The following is a 6,255-nucleotide window of genomic DNA, read 5'->3' on the forward strand; positions in this document are numbered from 1 at the left end:
TTGTGTATATATCATGCCTTCGGGCCCAAATGTATATAATTATTGTATCACCATTCGGGTATCAAGTATATGGGATTTATTCACAGGTAAAACTTAGTCTTCCGCTGATCTGATGAACTTATGTTAGAGTGCGTATGCTATGGTGGAATACAGTATCTGATGATCCTGGCAGGTTTGGGTTAACCGGTGTTAACTCGGTCACCGCTCCGGTTCAGTGTGAACGGGGTGTGACAAGCCTGGTGCATAGGAGTGTCAATGGGGTTTAGACTTGTTCATGTGGAATTGTTCAAGGATCTTCTTTATGTAAGTCTCTTGAGACAAACTAAGAATATTCCTATAACGATTCCTAATAATTTTAATGCCTAACACAAAGTTGGCTTCACTCATGTCCTTCATCTCAAAAGCAGAGGACAACCACTCTTTAGTGGCGACAATCATCTCATGTCATTCCTAGCCAATAGAATGTCATCAACATATAAGGATAGAATAAGAAAACTTCCTTTGAATCGTTTAACATACACATAATGATCCTCTTCAATCACTTCAAAACCAATGGAGGTAATGGCATGATGAAATCTAAAATACCATTGCCTAAATGATAGTTTAAGGCCATATATAGAACATTTGAGATGGAAGACTTTGCGCTCTTGCCCTTTGACCTCAAAACCCACTGGTTGATCTATAAAGATCTCCTCATCTAGTTCTCCATTGAGAAATACAGTTTTAACATCCATCTGGAAGAGTACCAAATTCATTTTTGCGACAATGGCTAGAATGAGGCAAATTGAGGTAATTCTCATCACTGGGGAGAAAGTCTCATCATAGTCTATACCCTCCTTTTGGGTATAGCCCTTTGCCACGAGGCGTGCCTTATACTTGTCAGTTAAACCATCCGCCTTGTGTTTGACCTTTAAAACTCATTTGTTTCCAATGGTCTTACGCCTAGGAGGTAGGTCAACTAACTCCCATACTTGGTTCTTACTCATTGAACTCAGTTCATCCTCCATAGCAGCTTGCCACTTATCCTTAGCAGGTGAGGAGAGCGCCTCTCGCAAAGAAGCGAGCTTATCCTCATCCTTTGGAACAAAAATGAGAGTTTCTCCTTCAATCTCAAAACGATGATGGAGAATATGCCAACGAGTGCTCTTACACGAAAGGGAATCCTGATGATCATCAAGTGGTACACTCCCACTGGTTGGTACACTCCCACTAGGTTGATCAGTCTCACTTTCTATGGTGATTACAGGATGAGTTAATTCCCCTCCCTCACCAAGAGTACGCTTTCCTCATCCTCTGTCTCAAAGAGGTTGAGATCCCTACTGGCATCACCAATGCTAAAAAAATTTGTCTCAACAAAGTGGATATCGTGTGATTCTATGTCGGTCATTCCTTCATCAAGGTGTTCATCATATATAACATAACCCTTCGAGCTGTCGGAATATCTTATAAAGATGTGTTTTCTAGCTCTAGGGCCAAGCTTCCCAACCTTAGGGGAGGTGTTGTAAACATAACCTGCTGATCACCATGGTTACATATGCCCTAAATTTGGCTTTGAGCCCCTCCATAACTCATTGGGAGTCGAAAGAACTGTCTGTGAAGGCACTTAGTTAAGGATGTAGGCAGCAGTTAAAAGAGAATCCCCCCAAAAAGATATTGGGAGGTTAGCTTGCGCCATCATTGACCTAACTATATCTAAAAATGTCCTATTCCTCCTCTCCGCTATACCATTTTGTTGCGGAGTATAAGAAATGGTGAACTGCCTGTGAATCCCCTTCTCCTCGCACAACTCTTTAAACTGGTCAAATAAATACTCGGGTCCCCAGTCAGTGCGCATAGTTTTTAAGCTATTACTTGTTTGATTCTCAACCTCTGCCACGAAGCATTTGAAGCAATCTAATGTCTCGTAGCGGTGAGTGATCAGATACACATAACTGTATCGCAAATAATCATCAATGAATGTGAGAGAATAAAAGGCGCCATGGCATGCATTTACATTCATAGGTCCGCAAATATCTAAGTGGATAAGTTCTAGAGGTTGTGTAGCTCGGATTGCCTTTCCAAAAGGTTTCCAATGAGCCTTACCTGCTAAACACGGCTCGCACATAGGGAGGTTGACTTTAGCAAGTGGGCGTAAATGACCTTCTCTATCTAACCTAGTCATTCTGTCTCGCCCTATGTGTCCCAATCAAGCATTGCCATGTAATAGATTCAGAATTATTATATGTATTAACTACATAAGAAATTGATAAAGCAGAATCAATTAAATTTAATTTTAAAAATTCATCAATTGAGGATCCACATCCAACAATAGTACCATTCAAATAAAACTCTAAAGTGCAACCGTCAATATGGAATGAATATCCTAAAAGGTAATAATACAAAAATTGAAAGTAGATTATGCTAAATATCCGATGCATAAAGCACATTGTGAAGACACAAGGTGCGCCCAGTACGCATCTTGAGCTAATAAGTACCAACTCCTTGAATTGCTTCACTAGTGTCGTTCCCTATGAACACGTTATGGGAGCCAGTCCAAACTTTGCGATGATCTATAGAACCCTCTCGATCTCGTGCTATATGTTTTGTTGCTCCTGTATCCACAATCCAATCGGATTGTGTATGGGCAACCAAAATATGAGTACAAATAAATGTACAAGAAGAGTAGGATAGAAATGGTACCTTCTTCAGCTCAGTGCAATCACGAGCGAAGTGCCCCAACTTCTGGCAGTTGTAGCATTTGACTTTGGACAAATCTTTCTTTCCGCCACGCTTTCCTCTTTTGCACTTGGCGAGCTTGCCTTCTTTTGGCGCTTGGTTCTAAGCCATATCCTTATTTCTTGGGTTGCCCTATGTTTTGCAATTGAAATTATGCTTGCCTCCCTTAGCGACTAGGGCAGTTGCACCGTTCGCCTCTTGGCACTCTGCCTCAAGTTTCACAGGTTATGCAACATTAGCAAATTTTCTAATGATGTCATTGTGTGTGAGAATGAGCTTTATGGGGCTCCAAGAATTGGTTAGTGTCCTAATGACAGATTGAACCTGCTGCTCATCCGTAAGGGTGGTCCCAACATCATTTAGCTTCTGAATCATATCCTTCACCACCCTAAGGTGTTCAGGCATAGTGTGCTTAGGGTCCATTTTATACATCTCAAACTTTAACATTTCAGCTGGTCCCACATGGACTTAGTTATGGTGTGTTTCTCATAATCACCAACCAACTCATCATGCACAGTGCTCAACATAATAAAGTGCGTACTACTATCTTTATTCACCCACTGATTATAGACTTCCATATCACAACGGTGCTTAGCAGTAGTACCCTCAGCGGGTTTGTCCATAGCAGTGGTCAAATACTCAAGATAGTTTTGCTCATTGAGCAAATATTGAATATTTCGATTCCACATGTCATAGTTGGATCCAGTCAATTTGTCACCCTTGGTGAGGTCCGCAACAAGATGATTAGTGACCATATCACTACACATAAGAATGTGCAAGGTAAACATTAGGTACATAGTAAGAATTTGTTCCAAAAACCCTAATTAAAATTAATGGTTTCTTATTACACACGATGAGATAAAAAATTTTGCTAAGCTCATAATCAAATCTCACATGTGTGGGTCAAGGACATAATTTTAATCGATTTCGAACAAATATAAGGAGAATTAGGAATCTCCAATCCACAAAATTATGCCATATAAACGGGTGCACATGGGTCCCACATAGAAACCCGATTGATACTTAAAGTGGCATGTTGAGGTAGTGTAACCATATGATATGCTGTGCGAGGTGCTTTCCCTTTACAAGGCCTCTCAAAAAATTAATTACATTGTCCCAAAAATATTTACATCTTTTAAAAATCCTACTACATCAATCTACTGAGTAGGGAGCACTGCATTTTATATCATGCAAGAAGACTACCTCTAACGTACATACAAGAACATGCCCACTTAGATAATCTACCAATTATGATCTCCAACCCAAAAAAAAAAAATCCATGGGTCCGTGGGTGGAGATCGACCATGCACCCCAACAAATGGAGTGAGTCTTAAGTCAAAACCGCCACGGGAGCATATGATGATTTGCCAATACATACACATATGCATGCTAAAACACATTTCAAAGCAATAATATATCCGGCCTAATAACGCGAAGGTCGCAGGTTTGAGTCGTGCCAATATACAACATGTTAAACTAATTAACATAAGCATGCATCATAAAATTAACAACAATAAAGTAAATCATATATTATACACTCCCCTTTGACCCATGTTATTAAGGGTAAAAATGTAATTTTAGGTAGCATTACATAAACCCATATTCTAAATTTACATCACAAATATGCTAATATTTTCCAATACTTATCGATTCGAGTAACTTAAAGTAAGTAATTGAAAAACATTCATTATCATAATATTACCATAGTATTAAATCTATGCTTAAATAAAAAACATACATCATCATAATATTTTTAATACCCATCAGTGAACCAATGTTCCATGATGCAAATCTAAATCTCTGCTTACCCATAGGATTAGAACCACAAGACATATTATAAACAATAAAATAAAAGGATTAGTCAAGAGATATGTAGTAAAATAATCTAAATAGGATCCATGCAAAAGTGATTGGCTAGGTATATTTAGATTATTTTACTATATATCTCTTGACTAATCGTTTTCTTTTATTGTTTATAGCATGTCTTGTGGTTCTAATCCTATGGGTAACCACAGATTTAGATTTGCATCATAGAACATTGGTTCGCTGATAGGTATGAGTATGGAGTTGATTGATGTTATGAGGAAAAGAAGGATTAATGTTGCATGTATTCAAGAAATGAGATAGAAAGGTAGTAAAGCTAAGGGGTTGGATGACTTCAAGCTATGGTACTTGGGAAATGAATGTGGGAGAGGGGGAGTGGGAATAGTAGTTGACAAAGATCTTAAAAATGACGTTGTGGATGTTAAGAGACTTGGAGATAGGATTCTCACCATTAAATTGGTGCTTGGTGATGAGATTTTTAGCATAGTTTGCACTTATGCACCCCATGTAGGGCTTAATGACAAGATTAAGATATAATTATGGGAGCATATGGATGAAATAATGCAGGGTCTCATTCAGGGGGAGAAATTATTATTGGTGGGGGACTTTAATGGCCATGTGGGCAAGGATCGTAGAGGCTATATAGAGGTGCATGGAGGATATAGAGTTGGGGAGAGGAATGCAGAGGGGACCTTAATGTTGGACTCTGCGATAGCATATGACCTTTGCATTACAAATACCTTTTTTGAGAAAAAAGAAGCGCATTGAGTTACTTATAAGAGTGGACTATATCCAAGCCAAATTGATTTCTTTATGACTAGAAGATCCAACAGACTACTTTGTAAAGATTGCAAGGTTATACAGGGAGAGAGTTTAACGACACAACATCGACTGGTGGTCATCGATATGCAATTTAGTATGAGGCAACATAAGAAGGTGTTGCAATTATGCCCTAAAATAAATTGGAGGTGACTACGTAGAGTGACCCTAAAATCCTTTTCTGATAAAGTGATCGAATGAGGCACGTGGGACTGTGTGGGAAATACTAACAAGATGTGGACTGCAATGATGACTAGCATTAAGGAGGTGGCTAAAGAGGTCTTAGGTTTAACTAAGGGTGGGAGACGTACCCCTAGAGAGACCTGGTGGTGGAACAATAAGGTCCAGGCCACCATTGAAACTGAGAAGGATTGTTTTGAGACTTGGCAGCGGACTAATGAGACTGAGGATAGAGTAAGATATCACACAGCTAGGAATAAGGCTAGGAAGATTGGGGGAAAAGCTAGGGGAAAAAATTTAATGATCCGTATCAAAACTTCAATACAAGGGAGGGAGAAAAAGAGATTTATAGGATAGCTATGGTAAGAGAAAGGATAAGCAGGGATTTGGACCATGTCAGATGCATCAAAAGTGAGGATGGTAGAGTGTTGGTATGGAATGAGGGCATTATGAGGAGATGGAATGATTATTTTTATAACCTTCGAAATGGAGATACTGTGACTGATAGGGTGAACCCAGATGTGAAGGAGGGTAGCCATGAAGCTAATACACCTAATGGGCATTTATTGCAAGTTGACGAAATCGAGGTTAAAGAGGCCATGCAAAGGATGAATATAGGTAGAACTATGGGACCAAATGAGATCCCACTCGAAGTATGGAAGAGCTTGGGGGGACAAGGGGTGACTTGGTTAACCAAGCTGTTTAACAAAATTTTGA

Source organism: Macadamia integrifolia, unplaced genomic scaffold (assembly GCF_013358625.1).
Source record: "Macadamia integrifolia cultivar HAES 741 unplaced genomic scaffold, SCU_Mint_v3 scaffold39, whole genome shotgun sequence".
In the NCBI taxonomy this organism is placed as follows: domain Eukaryota; kingdom Viridiplantae; phylum Streptophyta; class Magnoliopsida; order Proteales; family Proteaceae; genus Macadamia; species Macadamia integrifolia.